Source organism: Pangasianodon hypophthalmus, chromosome 5 (genome assembly GCF_027358585.1).
Source record: "Pangasianodon hypophthalmus isolate fPanHyp1 chromosome 5, fPanHyp1.pri, whole genome shotgun sequence".
Lineage (NCBI taxonomy): Eukaryota > Metazoa > Chordata > Actinopteri > Siluriformes > Pangasiidae > Pangasianodon > Pangasianodon hypophthalmus.
In genome coordinates this window covers 5,313,831-5,336,753 of record NC_069714.1, presented here as the reverse complement: position 1 = coordinate 5,336,753, position 22,923 = coordinate 5,313,831, and the positions used below count along the sequence as shown (strand labels likewise).

Genomic DNA, 22,923 nt, shown 5'->3' with positions numbered 1-22,923 from the left:
GCTAGATCCGGCGTTCAATTTTTTCTGCTAAACAACTTGATGGGTGGGCTGGTGGTAAATGATGACATTGGTACTGGGAAATTTATTGCAGAACCTCTTTATTGCGGGGAAGTTTTTACCAAAAAGCAGTCTGCTAACTGGACAATTGAGATGATAGATTTTGCAGAATGGAGACAATATCCAGCACTTGACAGAGAACGTGCCACCAGTGATTCACAGTTTTGCTATGGCCTGCATTGGGCTGAAGTGCTGCTACAAAGAGTGACGTTTAATATATTTTCCAGTACCAGTGCGCTCATGTTGGTTCTACTCTTGCAATGAATATACGGTATATACCACTAATGAAAATGCTTTTATTCTGCATTCTTATCCAATTTAATGCAACAATTTTCATTACAAATTATATCATTGACAACAGCTTGAGTAGAATAAAGTAGAATCTTTAAATATTTACATGAATTTCAGAGTTTCTTAGTCTTTTGTTTGTCCCCCTTTTGCTTTAATGACAGTGTGCACTCGAGCGGGCATGAACTCCAAGTTTGTGCAAAACCTTATGATCCATTTTAGATCAAATCCATTAGAGTGTTGTCTGAAAACATGCTTCAACATATGAATATTAAATATTCAAGATGTTGAACTTTTACTTTCCTTAGCCTGAAGCACAATTAACTCAAAATTATGCTTGTTCCATACTATGATATTTATACGATCAAAATCAATGTTGAAAACGGGACACAAACGATAGATTTCGCATCCAGAGTTTTCATCCTTTTAGGGCCACTGGGAGTGGTGATTGGCCTCAAAATCAGCCCGATTCTATTAATATGGCTTTACTGGCTGCTAACAAGTCCAATTTCTCCAGTAAGGACCTAAGAAAAGAAGAAAATGACCTCTCAAACTTTATGAAACTGCAAACACAAAAATGTATTAAGATATGAGTTAGGAAAATCTGTTTGTTCCCAAGTACAACTGGATTGACAACAAGGATGTTAGTTATGATTAACTACATTTGTTTGACATAGGTATGTGGGCTTGTTATTTATGACAGCATTTATTTGTTACCATTATCCCAATGACTTGCAGCATAATCAATGCCTGTTGCACGTTTAGCTGACTAGGATCTGAGAGACTAATACAAGTCAACTTCCTTTCAGAGAATCACTTAAAATGGCTGCATGAAAATGCACAATCAATCAAAAATATAAATCAAAACGACTCAATTACAGCCAGGGGTTGATTGCTGGGCAAACAAAGCAATGCAGGGCAATCAAAATCAAATCAGGACAGAATAGAAAACGTCAAATATAAGGAATAATAGGGAAACAAATGCGAAAACCTCAGAAAGACAGCTGAAGATAGCGGAGTGGCGTAAATACACAGAAATAAATGAGGGTTAACAGGAAACAGGTGAGTTCAATAGGCAAATAAGTGAGAGTGAGCTAATGTCTGGACTGGACTGAATAGGGATTTTTGTTGGATCCTGGATTGGTGGTGAATTTGGATACATTCATTAGCAGGTAACTGTTAACATTAGTTGAAGTCCTCAGAAATCATATAACAGAATACAGAATGAGAGTGACTAGCAGGCTGCAATAAATAATCTTGTAACTAAAAATGATGGCTATAGTCTCTTGTACACAAACATGGTGGAATATGTAATGGTACACTATATGGTCAAAAGTTTGTGGACACCTGAACATCACACCTATATATGCTTTTTGTAAATCCCATTCCAGATTTATTCCCCCTTTGATGTGATAATAAGCTCCACTCTTCTGGGAAGGCTTTCCACTAGATTTTGGAGCGTGGCTGTGGGGATTTGTGATCATTCAGCTACAAGAGCATTAGTGAGATCAGGCGCTGATGTTGGGTAAGGAGTCCAGTTCCAGTTCATCCCAAAGGTGTTCAGTGGGGTTGAGGTCAGGGCTCTGTGCAGGACACTCGAGTTCTTCCACTCCAACCTTCACACACCATGTCTTCATGGAGCTCGCTTTGTGCACAGGGGCATTGTCATGCTGGAACAGGTTTGGGCCTCTTAGTTCCAGCGAAGGGAAATTTTAATGCTCCAGCATACAAAGACATTCTATACAATTGTGTGCTTCCAGTTTTTTTGTGGCAACAGTTTGGGGAAGAACCACATATGTGTGTGATGGTCAGGTGTCCACAAACTTTTGTGCATATATTGTATATATCCCCTCTGCTCTGCATCAAACTACATTTTCCCTCCCAGTAATACACACCAGTTTAAGGTTTACTGCCCTTTTGCGGAAAAACAGCATTGGCACAGCATTTTTTTTTCAGCAGGCCTACAGCTTTCTTGCTTTGCCCGGCAAAATTACTGAAGTCGTTTTCTTTGAGACAAATAAGTAGGAAATGTGCTGAGCAAAGCACTAATGTTTTGGACAGGGTAAAAATTTTCCTTCCTACATTGGAAAGCCAGCTACTTACAGTCTTGTTGGCTAACAGAGACCTGTGAAATGACTGTGCTTCATGACTAGAGAAGTTGCAGCTGCAGCCTACAGCTGTACAAATATAAAATATATTGAATATAAAGCTAAAAAAAACCAAATAAATTATTTAACAAAAAGAAAAAGTTTCTTTTTTAAACCTAGTGTTATCTAAATGCTCTGTTATTAATCTGATGAAATCTGCACCTTCTGGCACACTAGAAGGTAGTTACTATAAACACAAATGGCTATGAGTGTGAACAGTCTCACATCATATCATGAAGCAATGTCCAATTCATTTTTTCAGAGATGGAACAGATAATTCACTTTCTGGTTTTGCATTTTGATGAACACAAATGATGTTGAAAATAATCAAATAATCAAAAAAATGATTTTTCTGTTGCAGTTGCCATATTTGGGACCAAATTTCTGGCTTTGCTGCACAACATAAACGTAACTAGAGGTGAAATTTGGCTAAAATTACTCGTCTTACTTTGGAATAGAAGAAATGGTACTTCATGAAAGCTTAAAATAGACTGTGGTTCTTATGTACTTTCCCATGAACTGCTGATTCCACTTAAACTGGCAGAAAACCAAATCTGTGTTTTCACCGAAGTGCACAGAAGCCTACCGGGTGGGTAAAAGATCCCAGAGTTTCCTCAGGAGGAGAGAAAAACCATGTGTCATTGTTAGGAGTGTGACTTGATATTAGCTAACTAACTTGTGCTAATGATAAGAAAAAACTTTTAAGCTGTCCCAAAGCAGGGAGAATGTGCTGCACTGCAGTAGTGAAGTGTATTATGGCAATCAATTATCAGTATAAATGAAAATGGTCCCTATTTGGTCCTAAAAATGGCAGTGATTATATAGTGTGATACCGTATGAAATGCAGAGATGGTTTCTATTGTTTTCTTTCCCTTTCATTCGAAGCAGCATCTCAGAACCTATACCATTGACACTTGGGTGAAAAATACAGTCAGTGTCTGTCAGATAACCTGGATTTGCCTAGCACTGATAAAACATGTCTATTTTCTGATTTTATATCAGTGTTACTGAACAGTTCCGCTTGCAAGAAATTTGCTGCACTGCACTGCATTTCAATGGTGAGATCAATGCAGTGCATGATGATTGCTGTGCGGTGAAATCTGCCTCACTAAGCAGTAACAACAAGTTCCGCAGGGCTCAACTTCATGCAAATGAGTCTGTCTGCCTTCTTGCTCTTGCCATTTAGACAAGAGTAGTTTGGTGTTCTTCATGATTGATGAGAACCAGAAGAAAAACTGGGTGATTTAGGTTTCTATGTAGCTTGCTAGTAAAACTGAGCATGCTAGCTAGCTAAGCAGACAGATAAAACACAAATTACAAAATAGTGAACAAGGTATCTGATTGTTTACTTCCCCAAAGACATTGGGGAAGTTTGATTTCCACTTTCCACACCAACAGCCATAACCAAATGAATGTATCGAAACTCCAATCAAGTGGCGAGCAGAGGGAGATGGTGCTGCGACATTTGGGGACAGAATTTGCAAGAGGTTGGAAACAGTTGGTGTCATATGCAACGCACACAAACTCTTTGACAGAAGTTGGAACAATAAGGGCTTGGAGAGTGTCCAGGGTGATTGTATCAATTGTGAGGGGTGAAAGCGATTATGTAGGCCTCTTGTTTAGATTAGTGAGATCAGCCTTCAGATTTGGCAGCTCTCCTGTTGCACCAGGTGAGACCAATTGCCGAACAGGAAAACATTAGAGCCTCCATACCGGACGTCTGATGAGAAGGAAAACATTAAAATAAAAACTACAGTCCATAGTAAGTGTGGAATTTCCAACACTGACGAGCTACAGAGGTCACCGTCCTGATTAAGTGTGGCCTTGAGATAAATGAGAGAGAGAACTGTTATTGGAGAATCAATATGGCTTAAGTGGGGAGAGGCACGGGAGTTGGGGGATTAAGCAGGGTCATGCTTGTGAATAACTTTAATCCTCTAGTGTTTAGATATCATTAATATTTCTTACTCAGTACTGGGCCTAACACATTTGGTGCCCTAGGCAAGCTTCACCCCCTCGCCCTCCCTCCCCGACTTAAATGTTTTAGACATGACGTAGAAGAACATGCTGTTTCTACACCACTGTTTTTTATGCTTCAAATGAATATACATTGTTCACACAAAGCATGTAAAGTGCTTACTACCATAAAAGATTCACGTAAACATTTTTTCAACAAGATTTATATGTGCTGGTCTATAGGCTTTAATTACCTTTTGAATTATGTTTTTTTTTTTATCTGAATAATTGTCCATTGACAAATATTTAGTCTTGCGAGTAGCGATTAAAAAGTTCTCAAAGGACATTTCATCCAGTTTTAGCCAATATGATATTTGCAACACATCTAGGTTGACTTTTTTATGTTAATGCTCTGAAATGCCCTAGGTGCCGACTCCAGTGTCACCTCCAGTGTTGCCTCAGAGAGCCGTGGTTCTCTTTGGAGATAAAACAGACCCATGCTGGATGCACCGGTGGGCACAGGGGATAGTCCTTGGTCCCAGTTACACCCGTTACACAGTAACAACAGCCATCTCATATCTCTGTGAGCATGGGATCCACATAACCAAAGGCTATGAAGATACAAACCACAACCTCACACCCTATTTGAATACTCCTGCAGGCCAAACCTGTCTAAAACAAGGAGCTCTAAAGGACATGCATATATTTGATGGTCACAATCTGCATAAATGTATTATTAGAACTTAGTCTTTGTTGAGTGGAAACAGAAACTGTTGAAACCAAAACACCCAGTAGAGTTTAGAATGATTTCAAAATCTAAGTCCATATTAGGTGAATGTTACCCAACATGTAATGCTTTATATTTAATGATGAGCATTAGTTTGATTTCTAGGCTCAGTACAACAGAACATTGCATTTGATATAAAACAGTCACTGCAAAATGTCTGATTTATTTGTAGGGTATTTTATTCTGTATTGGAGGAACCATTTAAGCAGCTGCTCATTTTATACACAACTTCCTTCTATTTCATGTGACCAAAAATAATTGGATAAATGACACAATGTTGTGGGGTTTAGTATTTGGTTGTAAATCATTTGTACACAATGATTTCAGTAACTGTACTACTATATATAAGTCAGGCATCACTAGATGCTAATCACTCTACCAGTAGTTTCAGCTTCAGGCCCATGACGTATATTTACCTCCTCAACACAGCGAACTTTATAGTCATTGTTATAGAATTAACAAGAATTAACATACATGTCTGTATGTTGATTGGTCTAAAGCAAGTACTTGTATGCACATACACAGTATAACTCATTAAAAAGTTAAGAAGTGATACTTTTTTACTGTTGGTGCTGTGAGCAGCCATGTTAATTTGATGTCACTTGCTGAACTCGGGGTTGAGGAGACCTTCCCACCTTTCCGTGTAGGAATTCTGAGTTTAGGGGGGGATTTTCTTTGTTTTTTTTCCCCCACTATGAGGTTGGAAATTCTAAGTTTTAGTCAAGCATAGTGTCCTTTGTGCACTTTTCTGGTCACAAGCTTCAGGATCTTGAAGGTTACAGTTTGGCCCTCTGCACTTCTTTCTTTGGTTACATGCCTGATTTTGAGCCAAAAAAACAAACTTTTCAACACTGAGGCACAATGAGCTTTTTGGAGTGGACTGGCAAAAGTTTACAGAATCAGTTAGCAGTGAGTAAATGAAATCTTACGTGTTTGTCAACAGGAAAAAGTCTTTGGTAAGTTGTCTGCCATGTCAGTCAAGCTGCCTCTTTCAGAGAAAGTAGGCCATATTTCTTGGCCATACATATTGGTAAAACATACCAGACAGCAAATTCTACAGGTCTATGTTGCGAGACTTTCCTGAGATCTTTCCTGTTTTGCCAAGTCTATAATTCAACCAGGTTCTTTTTGCTTTACTGTCTTGTCCTCAATATTCATGTTGAGGCCAAAGGATTCACATGGCAAGTCAAATTTTGGCATTAAAAACCCCATAGTTGCTTTAGCAGCATATTTTTTGTCGTTGCCCCACTACAAGGTGAAGATATGTCCGGTGCTGAGCTTGTGTAAGCTTCATAATTCATCCAGATGGTACTGTCGATAAAGAGAACTAGGTCAGTTCCCCGCGGCATTATGCCAAAGCCATGACTGCACCATGTTCCACAGCAGAGTTTGTATGCTTGAGATTAACAAGCAGTTCCACTTTCCATTACTCTAGTATGGATTAATATTGCCACATCTTTTGTGACAACTTTGAAAATACATGAAATTTCTACAGACATTACAATTTAATTTTCACATTTTAGTATGCTGTACCCTGCCCTTTCTACATGTTCTACATTTTCTAAGGTCATATTGGTATGACCTTATTCATCTCTTAATAATAGTCTTTAATACAGTATATCTGTGCCATAGCACTCTCTGTATGTTGACATATCTGATGCTTTCTTCTTTGATCCTGCTGTTGATAGACACTACTATTATCACCATTATAACCATGCTATGATTTACATTTCAACCAAATTACAGTACGAGAACACAGCTCCACTTGCTGTTTACATATACCAATTATGTTCTGCTGGAAGCATTTTTTCAGCTGTTCTACCCTAGACTCTTTTATTACCTCTCTTCTACATGAACTAACACAGGTCAATAAACAGCTAATCATCCAATTGTCCAATTAGTTGTAGTGCAATAAACCGTAAGATGGTCTTAGGAAAAAGTCTTAGAAAAGTATTGTTCAGTTGGTGCATATGGGAGACCCTAGTTGTTCCATATCATAAAAGATTCCATGTAGAACTTTTCCAAAGCCAAAAACACAAATAAACAAATATCAAAAGACATTACAAACCTTCCTTTCCTCTGAACTTAACTGAATCTTGCCTATTATCTACACTCTTAACTGCTGAGGTTTGTGATGTTATCTGTGACATTAGCAATCTTAAATATTGCTCAGTAATGTCTTGTCATGGACAGCGATTACAAATCCACTTGTAGCTTCGCAGTTAAGGAGTGAACTGCAGTTTTCTTGTTTTATTTTATCTAGATTTTAAGCAAGCACTCCAAAGAAGTTCTGGATTTTTATTTATTTCCTGTTTGTTTTTCAAGACTGAAGTTAGTTATACTTTAAATAGCAGTATTTCTTTCTTTTTTCTTTTTTTTTATAGGTTTAGCCTTTTATACAAACACCTGACATATTAAAAACTACAATATTCCCTATTTTTCCCTACAATAGTCCTATTTGTGCTAAAAATAAAATTAGATATAAAACACCACATATATTTATTGACTGTTAAACATAGGTATCAAAAAGCACCATATGTAGACATACAGTAGATGTCTTTAGAGTTAGGTATATGAAACCATATTAGGACTCATGAATCTGACTAGTCTTGTCTCAAAAATACACATGATGTAGACCTGACGTGCAATGTACGATGATTGCTAAAAAAGGGATTTGAATACCACAGTCTAAAATGCACATACCAAATTTTTATCCATATACTTGCTGAAGTTCAAAAATGAAAATCATCCTTACACCCAGTACTAACAAAGCCAAATTACAATCCAGAAATAATCAAAACCAGGTAGAAATACACACTGGACTCAAAGGTTGGCAAGAGGACACAGTTCAAACTACTGATCAATGAGGATAGTCAGATATGAAGAACTTTGTCTTTGGTTTTTTTAGACATCCAAAGAAATTGACATTTGTTCATTTGTCATTTGTCTTTAGTGATCAATTTATAATGGTTAGGGTCATGGTGGATCCCCTTCAGGAAACTCTGGCCACAGGGGACACACCCTGAATGGGACACACCAGTCCATCTCAAGGCACACATACACATTCACACACTCATTGAAGGACCTGAAGGAAAGCCACTCAGACACAGGGAGAACATGAAACAGAAACAGAAACTCCACACAGACAGTAGCTCGAGGTCAGGAGTGTGATGCACCACATGTCACCTGATGATGTGACAGCCGTTTGAAATTTCTGCAAATATTACAAAATCAAAACCCAAATAGGATTCAGTGCTACACATCATTTTCTCCCTAACATGATTATCCATGATGGTACTGATATTGTAATATCACATGGATTATTTATTCCGCAAATATTAAACATGAAAAACTTCATTGTTTAGCCATAAATATCCAATGGATTCATCACAATAATCAAGTTTGCAACCTGATCTGAATATTTAATACATTAATGTATAATGAATTAGGCATGATTGATTACATCTTATGATGCCCTCAGAGTCTTCCACTGCTGCATTGCTTGCATGTCTTTCCTCATTTGACTCATGCTGCATCATGAATGTGAATATTTTACTGTGTAATTTAAATAGAAATGAGACTGGGAAATCCTTGATGCCTCTTCATGCATTCCACATCATCAGCATGGATCCACCTTCAAATGGATCTCTACCTGAAAAAATGACAGCTATGAGTATGACTAGCTATATTTTTATTGATCAAAAACAATTTCAATTTTGTGAAAATGTATTTATTTGGTAATCTGCATCATTCTTGATGCCTATAGTTAGGAGGTGGAACCTCATGTCTTTCATGTGTGCATGCAACGTGGGAACAATACTTTATTATACTGAACTGTCTTGAACCATAAAAATGTGATTAAGTTTTCAATATATTTGTTTCTCTGTAAGGGATTTAGTTTTAATAACTAGAGTTAAGCGCACCTTAACTGGAGGAGCAAATACAATTTTGATATTAAAGGTTTTTTTTCAATAAAGCAATGTAAAAGTGCATTACATCTTTTACATGATGGTGTGTTACTACCTTTACGCAGTTTCCATCAAATTATAGAACCATACCTTACTCACTTTTCTTGCTGTAACATAAACCAAGAGTTGGGGTTCAACAATAAATTAGCCTCCATCTTAGAGTTTGTAGAATAAGTACTAATAAACAATTTATAGGTAAAAAAAAATTGGTTATTGTAATTTAAGGTGCTGACAAATTTTATTTAACAGTTTTAAAAAAAAAAACTACATTTCAGTAATGAAATAATGTCGTTTGTCTAACGAATATCAAGGTAGCCACAGGAAGCAGGATGTGATTGCAGAGTCAATGTAATGGGTCCCAACGAAATAGGAACAGTATGGTTCAATTTATGTGTTATTATATGAAGTATGTGACGTCGATATAATCCAAATGTAATTAAAGGTTTTTGATATGCGGTGTGTGTTTCTACCCCAAGGGCTTCATTTAACTCACTACCTGTGTGGCCAGATATTACATTTTCAGGATTGCTTGGCTTTCAGTTCTGGTATCATAATGATATTAAAATATCATCTTATTCATGTCTAGGAAACAAAAAACAAATCTGAGACAGTAAAGATATTCAACTAGCAAAATATACACAGTTTGCTTTGATGAGTAATTGTACACAGAAGTTAACATTTTAAAATTTTGAAATGAAAGCATTTCTCTACAAAGCGGTATAACACTGTATTCCGCAATCATTATAATAACAATCGTGCCATGCTATGATTTAAATTTCCATCAAATTGTAATATTTGAGCGAATAATATTTGGTGGTGAACTCCTTTTACCTCAATTAAAGCCTTATCTATGAGTGGCAGAACATTGTTTAATTCTCAACAGCTGTATTATCAGGACATTTGGTTACAAATGCTTAAAAACCAGTAATGCTTTATTTTACTGTCTATTAGGACATTGTTACCACGAGTGCAATAAAAGCGGGTTACATCAGTATGAAGATTCGACTCTTTTTTTCCACATCTGTCCAAATAATCACCAAATGGGAAATGCTCGACTGCTTTGGTATCTTGCAGATCTACATTGTCTGGCGTTAATATAATGATAAACTACGCCCTGCATTCAAGTGGAACAAAATTCAGCCTATAAAGAGGGTTATGATCTCAGTGTTGTAGGGAAGCATACGGCTCAGGCTGTAAACAGCCAATCAAGGGCTTCTGGATGTAGACCAAAGCATGCACCAGGAGCTTTGTAGCCTAAACCTTGGCCCGTGTTTCCTTCGCCTCCCTCTGTGAAATTACTCTGTTCTCCTCGGTGGTCTGTGGCCGCCATCCCAGCAGCCTCGGTTGGCATTTAAGCCGCCAGAAGAGAGGCGGCTGAGGTAGAAAAACCATCGACTGCAAGACTCAAGAGGAAATTCCCCCTTCCAGACAGAGGAGAAGGGTTTATTCCAAACCTATTATATAACCGTGGACAAAATTTCAAATTTTTCTTATTGGTTTGATGAAAAGTGCACTTCCTTGTTGTAGATACAGCATACAATACCAGATGATAGAGCACTGTTTTTCATCATCTAGTAAATGTCAAAAGTTTTTCTTCATCACTATTCTCAGTGTATCGTTGCACATATCCAGAACTCCCACTGTGCTCTGGTGTAGAGTAACATTATTCTGCCTCCCACTCATCCCTCCCAGCACCATGAGATGGTGAGATGCAAATATAGACTGAAGAGTTGGCACTTTGCTTTGTATAATGACAGATTTGAAGCAAAATGAAAAGATGAACAGAAGACCATGTTATTTCCATCAATCCACGATCTAAAATAAGCAGAATGCAGCGCCGAATTGATATAACACTCCAAGACAAGCCAGGAATGTGTGAAAAGTGTTCTGCCGAGCATCACCGTTGCTGACTTTTTCATGTTTCATTTAGTCTTGATGTCTTCCAGCAAGCAGGATGGAGGCTCAAATTGGAAAAAGACTAATCTTGTGCTGTGGAAAGACTGCTAAACGCTAATACCCTGAATGTGTGCGGCAACACAGTCAACATATTTCGCTCATGGCTGAATTTTGAATGCAGGCAGAACTGTATTTTCAGGTCAAACCCATATTCGGGTTAAAACTTTAAATAGTTGTCGCTCCTTAAAGGACCTACGGAGACTAGTGGACACTGTGTGTGCTGAATTGTGGTCTTCTCATCAGGTTATAAAAAGTAATGCAGTTAATTTCACTGACATCAGTGATGTAGTATAAATATACGTGCGCATCCGTGAGGCTTGGGCTCCCATGACCCTGTCGCCGGTTCACCGGTTGTTCCTCCTTGAACCACTTTTGGTAGGTACTAACCACTGCATACTGGGAACACCCCACAACACCTGCCATTTTGGAGAAGCTCTGACCCAGTCATCTAGCCATCACAATTTGGCGCTTGTCAAAGTCACTCACATCCTTACGCTTGCCCATTTTTCTGCTTCCAGCACATCAACTTCAAAAACTGACTGTTCACTTAATGCCTAATATATCCCACCCCTTGATAAGTGCCATTGTACTGATATAATCAATGTTATTCACTTCACCTGTCAGTGGGTTTAAATGTTATGGCTGAATAGTGTATAGATAAATACAGTGCACTTTTAGAAATAATTATTCTTCAGCAGTTCTTCTTACTTAGATAAATGAGCTCTACTTGAAACACTTTATGAGTAACACTCTGTTGTATAGGTTTGCACGAAACATTTAAAGACTCACTCAGCGGAACAAACCAGTGAACCCTTTAATTTAACACATTTAATCTTTATGTACCGTCAAAACGTACACTTTAAACACTAAACGTAGTGAGAGTTATGTACACATTATGTGCTATGCATTTTTTAAAAATGTATTATATTCCTATACACATGAACATGTTTTGACGGCAGCACCAACAGAAATTCATCGTACACCTTGTAGTTTATTACAAATAAAATATTCTGGGTTCTGTTGTGCAGGATCATGCACAATTTGCCGCTTAACTGGTTAAAGCATTGCTAAATTGGTTGTTTTATCTTGTGACTACATTTTTATCCGTAGCAGAATGGTTTGGATGTGATGAGGTGGTAGGGGAGATTCGCGGAGATGAATCTGCAGTGATTATGTGATGCAATCAGGTCAACATGGACCAGAATCTCAAAGGGATGTTTCCAACACCTTGAGGAATTCATGCCATGAAGAGCTGAAGCTGTTCTGAGAGCAAAAGGGGTCCTAACTAGCATTAATATGGTGTTGTGGCTCTTAAGTGTATAATGCTGCATTCATTTGCCACATTTGTGCCAGGATTTCACTCTGATATGAGTGAACAAGATAATTTAATTGCTTGTCATCTATCTCTCACACATACACACTCCAAAGGGAATTTTAATATTAAGTAAGTAATATTATTAGTTAGTTAGTTACATAGCCCAAGGCTTGGCGTGTGTAAGTGTACATTAAGAGGCAGGTTTCTGGACACAGGTCATTTGTACTTTTCAACCAAAATGCTTTCCAACAAAGGGTTTACATTACACTTAAACATATAGTTTGCTTTGGCTATTAATTTAAGTGTGTTGAGATTTCTAATAGGAAGTGTGTTAAAAGATATCATGCAGTATTGTGGTGCAGGTTACACTGTGTCTTCCATTTATGTTGGCTTAATTCTTACATCCTTCCTGAATTAGTTTGACGTGTATCTGCTCTGAATAATAAATCTTATAGCAGTGCGTTTGTTATTCCTTTCTCTGGTCGATGGAGAAAGAACAGTGGTGAACTTGCTGGGTGGGCAGTCGTGTCGACATGACCTTTATATTCTTGGACTATAAACAATTCAGCAGTTAAAGAGCAAAGAATTCCAACAGCAACAGCAAATAATATAACTTTTACATTTAAATAAGGAATACAACATGCCCTGGCATGCTGTTATGGGAAAATAATCAATCACAAGGCTTCCATTGTGATTCCATTACCACCCTGAAATTGATTATTTTCCAATAACAGCACATCCCGAACTGTTTCATTCCTCGTATACTACAGTAGTTTGCCAACAATTACAATTTTTTTTTTTAGCGTCCGCATACAAGCATACAAGCCCCTGTGAATATGCTGTTGCTATAGAAACGATATCATTAGGACATGCACATTAATATGAACCTGTGATTTGAATTATTGCTTGTAAGAGCCGCTCTTATAGAAAATTCGTCAACACTTTCTGTCCAATCAGAATCGAGAATTCAACCGCACTGTGGTATAACCTGAAATAACTAATACATTAGTAAGATAACCCGAAATAAGCTGTTTTTGCTCCCGGTTGCATCATTTGTAATGATGTAATACTCCTTATAAACTAACTCAGTGAAGTTGGTGGGAATATCAGAACTGCCTTTAGTACATTAGAAGAAATTCATGTTCATAAATCATCAATGATCAGACTTCAAATAATTCTGCATATAATATTTTAAACAAACAACGACAGAGAATTTACACAAAAAAACTGACACATGCTACTGAGAAAAAAAAAAAGACAGTTTTATGATTAAAAAATAAAATTATTCACATTTTAGCTCTTATATAATAAGACAAAACCAGCCAACATCATGATAAATAGCCCTTCCTTTATTATTATCCAGTTGTGGATATTTATTTTTAGTCATATGTCCAACATATGTGCGTGACACTGACATTCCTTTAGGCCTTAGACGTATGTGCCATTGTGAACAGTTTCCTTATTAACTGAAGTCTAATTGTGTCCATGTATGAGATCTTAGCCTCTTTCCTGTCTGGAGAGTTTGTATGTGCGTGTGTGTGTGTGTGTGTGTGTGTGTGTGTAGGGAAACAGAGTAAAATTTCCTGACCTGGCACTGACAGCAAGCCTAAGATCATGTGTAAGTAGGACCTCTCTATAATAAATCCACACAGTGGAGTTTTTTTACGAGACCCAGAAACCCGAGTCAAGGCTCCAGACATTCCCACGGGCAGCTGCATTCCTCATAAGGGATGGACGGGATGGGGGCACTCAATGGACATCGTGAAATGTTAAATAAATGAAAATGAGTTAATGTAGATTGAGGAGTAACAGTAGTGTTGCAAATGCTGCTTCACTAACAGCTCCTTGTGTCTGTAATGCTGTGTGCTTACTGCTTTGCTAGCCATGTTCTGAAAAAAGCTGCAAGGTCATATACTGTTCTGTTTTTTCCTTTACTTAGGCTAGAGAACAGACGGTAATGCATTATACAGTCCCCTCTGAAAGTATTGGCATGGCAAAGCCAATTATCTTGTTTTTGCTACAGTGTACACTGGAGACTTTTGGATTTGAGATCAAAAGCTGAATATGAGACGATAGATCAGAATTTCAGCTTTCATTTCCTGATATTTACATCTAGATGTGTTAAACAACTCAGACCATGGCACCTTTGGTGGCAGACCACCCAATTTTTATGTGAGCAAATATATTGGAACAGATAGTCTTAAAGTAAATAACAGTTAATATTTAGTTGCGTATCCTTTGCTTGCAGTAATTGAATCAAGATGGCAACCCATTGATATCACCAAAGTGTTGCATTCTTCTTTTGTGATGCTTTTCCAGGCTTGTAGCACAGCTTCTTTCAGTCGTTGGTTTTTTTTGGGATGTTTCTCTCTTCAGTCTTCTCTTCAGGAGATGAAATGCTGCTCAATTGAGTTAAGGTCTGGTGATTGATTTGGCCAGACTAAAACTTTTTTCCCCTGATGAAATCCTTCGTTGTGTTGGCAGTGTGTTTTGGGACATTGACTTGCTGTCTTGTCATTGTCTCCTCAGTGCAAGACACATGAAAGCCCGCTTGGAATCTGCAAAAAATTGTCAAATTTCATGTTTTCATGCCTTCATGTGTCTGATGAGATGCTTCCGTCTGGCCACTCTGCCATAAAACCCAGATCGGTGGAGTGTTGTAGTGATGGTTGACCTTCTGCAAGTTTCTCCCATCTCCACGCATGATCTCTGGAGCTCAACCAGAGTGACCATCGGGCTCTTGGTCACCTCTCTTATCAAGGCTCTTCTCCCCGATTGCCACATTTTTTGGGAGTGGAACAGATCTTGTGGAATTACAAGGAATTACAGGTCAATGGAAATTGTGTTGGCCTTATTACAGCTTTTTCTTCTCCTAATCACTTTGTCTAATCTTGTTTCACAGATAAATCTGATCCTTTGTCTTCAATTCTTCCTAGGCAGGTTCACAAAGGTGCAAATGCAAACCTCATTTCAACCTACAACATTTCAACACAGGCACTCATACCTACTATCTTACTCAAATGTTTTTGATGCTATTATGCTGAAAACAACCATTTGCCACATCAGATAGTACCACGTTATGTACAGCTTTCAGTAAGCAATTAAGCCTGCATTTGTAAATAATCTCAACCCTTTTTTAAAAAAAATTTTCCCTGCCCCTTCTATGGTTCCCTGCAAAACGTTCACGTGTCAATGACTCCTGAGGCAAAGGGAATATTTTCCAGAGAGGCAGCCAACAATTAATATCCGCTTCCCTCATAAAAGCTCACGGCTGTTTTGAGGGGAAATGGTGCTGTCCACTTGATTAAAGGTTGATAAACTCTGTTGAATGAAAGGACCCAGGCCAAGATTTGGACCTTGTCCAAATTTTGAGGAAAGTTTTAACATGTACACAAAGCAGAATGGTTTAGAAACACATGACTGGTTGTTTTTCTTTAAAGCAACATTCTCAGGATTTAGCAAAAATAATGCAGAGAGAAGAAATATGAAAGCCTACAATATACGTGTTCTTGTTTACTACAAAAATAGAAGATCAAACTTATTAGGATTCAGGGAATTTTTTAGGCAGGAAATGCCTCTCTTTGTCCTACATATAACAAAAACACCTAACGCTTTCAGATCACATGCAATCAAGGGACAAAATGGGGTAACCGCAAAACTGTGTATTACAACACTGACACTTCTGGGGATGAATCACAAGCTTTGTTTGGTGGAAGCATGACACAATATGGAGAGTATGTCTGAACAATCACAGCTCAGGAAAGCAAGGCTCATAACCAAATCCAGATTCCTTACAAGTGAGCATTGCCCAAATATGCCAATGTAAAAAAGAAAAAAAACCACAAAACTGTTTGCACAGTGATTGTACACTTGAGAAACTGCTAAAACGACCCTTTGCTTATAATGGGTAATCGGTAATGCAGCACATTAATGGGTAATGCAGCACATTAATAAAAAGCATATGCTTGGCATCATGATGCCGTAATATCCTCTGGTTTGAGCCTGTATTATGAGAAACTGAAATGGCACATAAAATTGGACTTTAGAATGACGATGTGTGGGTTCTGAACATATCTGAACAGAAGGTTTTGCCTTTCAGTGTTAAGAAAATAAGATTACCAAACTAGTTTTTGCATTGACTTAAACACAATTGATCAAATGTTTACACAAGCTTGCATTCCATACCCAATCCCAGTTCTGATGTCTGGTGTGTGTGATAGACATTTTAAGCCTCTGTGGAACTCAGACAGCTGATGGCATTAACAGATATTTGCAGACAGAATTGAAAAATAGTGATGGTGGCTTGGCTGGAAATCGCTTGTTTATTTGCAAAAGGTCACAAGGAAAAGTTCCAGTTCCCTACCATACTAACATCTCAGTTACACCACCTTTGCTAAATGTCATTAAAAAACCCCACATTTACCACCCTGCTAATAACCCCTGGATCAAAGCATTCCAGTATTATTGTAAAAGCTAACACAACCAGTTAAGTGTCTGCATCTGCACAACAGATCGCTGCAAACTCCCCTGCAAAGTGGGAAAAAGGGAGAAAGAAAATAAAATCAATCAGAAGAACACAATCCTGAATACTGATTAAAGGAGCTATTAGAATGACAGATACGGGTATAAAGCTACTCCCTGTTCACATACATTATGCCACGATATCATGCAACTCCTACCATTTTCATTTCCTAACATTTTTGTGCATTTTAACTTTATTTATGCCTCCCAAGTGGCGCACTAGAAAAGTGTTTGCCCTATTACAAGTTTGAATTCCGACGATGCCACAGCCGTTCATGGCCGGCAGCCCTGCCTTTCTTCCCTGTCAGCAGTACAAGCCAATCATGGCTGTACTGGCCTCATTGAACCCTCATTCAACTGTCCAGCAAGTTAAACACCTTCACACAACAACTCCCGGAACCACGAGGTGATGTTGAGAGTTTAACTTTATCACCTGAATGGTGTGAAACTGAAAATACAAATACATACACTGATAAGTTGCATATTCTATAACAATTTTCTATATTGTGTATGAGCATAACCAATGCTTATAAGTGACTACTCAACTCAACCAATGAATTCACTATACTTTCAAAAATATGATATTAACTTTATAAAATAATATCACATGTGAAAGATGAGAAAATATGCACCGTATTGGCAAGCATAAACATGCCATTTTAAATAACATCAAATATGCATCTTTAACTACACAAAATGGACTGAACACAATCATGAGTAATGACAAACAAGACGACTTACAGGGAACGCCTTATTAATAACTTTGAACGGAGGATGTCTTTGGATTAATGAACGCCCAAAACATGAACACTCTCTGCCTCTGATTCAGTCTCTTTTTGATGACATCACTAATTATATAGTCTTTTACTGATGAGGTCACTTTCTTATTTCTTGCTATACCTCATATGACCACAAGAGGTCGCTTGGCTAGATGATATTACACCTGGCAATGCCAGGACAATGGCACTCTGTGAATGCATGTATGTGGAAGAGGGCAGAAAGTGCTTTCCTTTGAGTGTGTTACGCTGCTCTGTGATGCAGCATGAGTGGCAATTCGAAAAGATGTGGCTGGATGGCTTCACGTGTCTCAGAACAAGCATGTGTTAGCTTTCACCCTCTCTGATTGGTAGCTATCGTATTGTTATCGATGGGGAGAGCTGGATTGGCAGGTGACCAAATCGGGGAGGAAAAAATGTGGAAACATTAAAAAAAACAACCTTTATTTATTAAGAATACTTAAAACATCAAACGTAACTCATTCTAATTTTCACAGATACCACAATGATTCACCTTTGAGTAATTAGTCTCACTTGCTGTTCACACATTATCATTTAAATTGTAAAAAGAAACCAAGAATAGTGAAAAAGGCACGAAGGTGATCTTGCCAGGTTTCATTGGATTTCATACCAATCAAGTTGTACAAATGCTATCTACTCTCCTAACCGTTGGAATGTTTTAAAAGTGTGAGACAAAAAAAGTTTTTTTACAATTCGGTTGAAATAATTTACTTTTTACTTCCAAATACTTAAATACATATTGTGTCACCTCTTTTTAACTTTCACTCAATTATTTTAGACTCGCTACTTCCATTTTTAATGGAGTAAGATTTTCACACAACAGCCTATTTTTACTTTTTCCAGTCCTGCCCACTTCCTGTAGTAACCAAAAAAGTCTACTTGTTTACTTGGTACCTTGTATATTTTATTTTACTCATCACAGACCTCTAGTCCAGCCCTGCATCCTGATCATGTCTTTATCTCTTTATTAATGCCAGAACTTTATGAATGCAGGCCAAACTTTGCTCAATGCTTTTGCGGATCTCCTTGAGTGCTGGAAAACATCTATGCAGGACCTGAAGCAAAGTAAAACCTCAGATTTGGTGGGGGTTTGACCTCTGCAATAGCCAACAGACAGTGATGACAACACTGAGAAACCAGTGAAAGAGCCAGCAACATCTCTGACTCATAAACCACAGGTCAATAAACTCTCAATTACAGTCTGAACTGATATCTGGTTCTTGTGTCCAGCCTGGTTACCAATATGCTGGAGAGGATTAACAAGCAAAATACAAATAGACTGGGAATTACAACAAACATAGCAGTGGTGACCTACCACTGTTCAAGCACCTAATATACACACTAAGAGGAAACATCACATTTCCTGTTGTTTTACAATTGCAAATATATAAGAATTCTCTTGAAGTCACAAATGAAAATTTACAGGAAGTGGTATTAGCTTCATTTGTGAGAGAGTGAACAAAATCTGCATGAGATCATGATTGTGTAATCCAAAGCACCAGTCCAAAGAAACCTAAGAACCAGTTTATGTACCCTTAACGCATCACGCAAGCATGTCACCGAAAGAAAATTCTGTTAAAGCAATGTTTTTTGTGTTTGATTCAGAAAACCAGAGCCTTATACTCTGTTGGAGAAACATAATTTTTCAATCACTGACAGTTTTCTATTAAGCCAGATGACAAACACAGAGGTACCTGCTCCCCCCATTTTCACTGTGATTCACAATCTGCAAGTTAGTGGGCCAAAGTTTTCCAGTAAATTGTTTTAACTGATGGAGCAACATCCTGTTTTCCATGTAAATGGCTGGATTTTGTAACAACTCAGCTGATGCCAAGCACACTCTCCTGAGCCAGGCCATGCAGACAAATCTTCTTCCAATCTTCTTCTTCAATAACATGGATCTTTTTTCCCAAAAGCTGCAAAACATTTATTTTCCATCATCCATCATGTGTTAATTTCTGTGTTGAAACAGAGGACAAATTGAAACAATATGTTTTGAAGTATGAGTAAACACTCGCTGTCAAATGTATACCAACACCACTGGCCTGCAATCCCAAGAATACTTCTGGTCTGAAGCTATACAGTAAAAACAATGTTTAAGTTCTTTCTGCAGAACGTAATTCAATTCAATTCAATTCAGTTTTATTTATATAGTGCTGTTTACAACGGGCATTGTCACAAAGCAGCTTTACAGAAATCCGCATATAAATTTTAAATTTATTCCTAGTGAGCAAGCCAGAGACAACAGAAAAAGAAGCAAGGAAAAACTCCATGAGAACATGTTTTTAATCTTCTGTTCATTTTTCATTCTGTTCAGTCTATCTCTACAGTAGTCATTTTACACTGGTAGAATAAGAAATAGTGTAACAAATTTAGTATAGCAAAATGTACAGTAACTGTGGAAGAAATGTAATAAATCAATATTCAGAAGACCAGGTTATGCCAGATAATTCAAGCTTTATTGAAGTTTACAGCCAGAGAGATGGGCATACACACAGAGCATACCTCCACCCATCTCTCCCCACCAAGACTGGTTTCAGAGACAGTTACACAAGCTCACAACCCCTCACTCAGCATCCTTCCACTTCAAGCTGCACATACTGAAGTCCACTCCTAGTCAGCACCCTTCCATGTTAAAGCACACACACCAAAGTTCACTTACACACACAAAAGGCATTAATCATAGCAATGATTAAGTGCTGATCGCCATTTAACTCTCAGGTAGATAAATGCATGTTTTATTTCCACAGATCAGTACTGTGATACGTCACAAATTAAGCGGACATGTTGCTGCTTACATTAACCAAGTGCATAATCCATCCTATATGAGAGTCCTATATGAGAGTGTTGGTTCATTTCAGTTTGTTCTCTACAAAGTGCAGAACATTCATTTTCCCAGTCGGCTGAAGATATCGGATGTCTGATGAGGAGCGGGGCAGGTGGCAAGCATGATGTTCTTAATTAAATTATATTAAATTTATCCTACGAAGTGTTTGAGAAAACCCTCATTTGTTTGTTGAGCACAGATAACATATCAGCTCTTATCCAGATCCTAACAATTAATTGTGTTCTGCAACTATCTGCAAGCCAAACTGCATTCATTTCTTTCAAATATGACTTATAATTCAGTTAATCATCAAACATCATATGTCATACTGCATTCCTCATTCAACTGCAGACTCAATATCCAAAATGCATCAAACTATTTTATTCAGCTCATGACATCACCAGGCATGTTAAGTGGTGTCAGTGACTGATGTTTCTAGTCATTCAAAACATTCGAACCGTTCATGCATCCTGGGAAGGAGGAGTGCGAGAAGCTCATGAACGTCAGTCCCTCAAGGGCAAGTTCCTCACTAAAGGTCATGGACATATTCAACTGTTAATCTTCATATGATTATTAGACCATACAATCAGGGTTAATTTAGTTGGCGTGAAAGCCCTAACTCTGCCAATAATGTGGGAACAGTACCATTTAATTTATATTTTAAATCTGATCGGTTTATTTTCTATAAGAGGAGCTCTGACAGTAGTGTCAGCTGTAATTCAAATAATTCTGATTGCGTAAAATTGTATCTTGTCTTTGTTACCTTACTCCATCTTCCTCAATAAGACGTTGGAGCATAAAAATTGTAATTGCTAGTAAATTGCTGTGGGAAGAGGAATAAAACAGTACTTGATGTGTTGTTATAGGAAAGTAATCAACTTTGTAGAGGTAACTAACTCCATTTCATTTCTTATTTGACTCTGTCCTGGGATCTTAATTTACTTTAGTAGAATTGGGTGTCTTTTATCTTATGTCTTTTATTTTAGCATCAAAGTCATATCACTATTATCTAACAAAAACACATGATACAGTTTAAGGATTAAAACCTGCATAATAAACACATCTGAACAAATGAAAGCATTTCGCTAATTATAGTGTGAAACATTATTACAGCACCTTTATGATCCCCATTATTCAATATTCCTTCCAAATATAATAGCAGAGTTCAGCTCAGCTTGCTCTTTACAAAATGAACCAAATGGTGCAGGAGCTCCTCTCCCTTGTGCCCACTTTCTTAAATTTAATCCTTGAATACAATACACATTCACATGACTGCTTAGACATTTTAGCAGAGTGTTATTATAAACTATGAACACATGCATATATTTCAATTTGCAAATATATTGCATTGTTCCCATGCTCTCTAGGTTTCCCCCATAATAAGATTCACCTTCTTTTCTTTCTGGGCTTCTGTAATCATGACTTTCTTGCATGAGATTCCTGGCTGGTTGCCTGGATACAAGAATTAACATCCCTTCTGCTAAAATTACAGGCAGGTCCATAAGTATTTGAACAGTGACACAATTTTCATAATTTTGCCTCTGTATACCACCACAGTGGATTTGAAATGAAGCAATCAAGATGTGATTGAAGTGCAGACTTTCAGCTTTAATTCAAGGGGTTTAACAAGAATATTGCATTAACCGTTTAGGAATTACAGCCATAAATGGAGTCCCTCAATTTTCACAGGCTCAAAAGTAATTGGACAAATTAACATAATCATAAATATTATGATTATTTTTAATACTTGGATGCAAATCCTTTGCGGTCAATGACTGTCTGAAGTCTGGAACCCATGGACATCAACAAATGCTGAGTTTCCTCCCTGGAGGTGATTTGCCAGGCCTTTACTGCAGCTACCTTCAGCTGCTGCTTGTTTGTGGGTCATTCTGCCTTCAGTCTTATCTTCAGTAAGTGAAAAGCAGCTCAGTTAGGTTGAGATCAGGCGACTGACTTGGCCATTTAAGAACATTAAATTTCTTTGCCTTAAGAAGCTCTTGGGTTGCTTTCGCGGTACGTTTTGGGTCATTATCCATCTGCATTGTGAGGTGCCATCCTATCCGTTTTACAGCATTTGACTGAATCTGAGCAGAAAGTATAGCTCTATACACTTCAAAATCCACTCTGCTACTTTTATCAGCAGTCACATCATCAATAAACACCAGTGACCCAGTTCCATTGGCTGCCATACATGCCCATGCCATAACACTACCTCCACATGTTTGACAGATGATGTGGTATGCTTTGGATCATGAGCCCTTCCTTTCTTTTTCCATCATTCTGGTTAATTGCATCAGCACTGGT

General features: G+C 37.8%; 1 long non-coding RNA gene across 1 annotated transcript in view; it reads right to left on the bottom strand.

The window, feature by feature from the left end:
- The window catches only part of LOC113535012 (uncharacterized), a 31,414-nt gene extending 13,486 nt beyond the window's left edge, over positions 1 to 17,928 (bottom strand). Inside the window, exon 1 of the long non-coding RNA XR_003403553.3 lies at positions 17,737 to 17,928. This is a non-coding gene — a long non-coding RNA (uncharacterized LOC113535012). The remainder of the gene's footprint in view (positions 1 to 17,736) is intronic.
- Between the last annotated feature and the right edge of the window lie 4,995 nt (positions 17,929 to 22,923).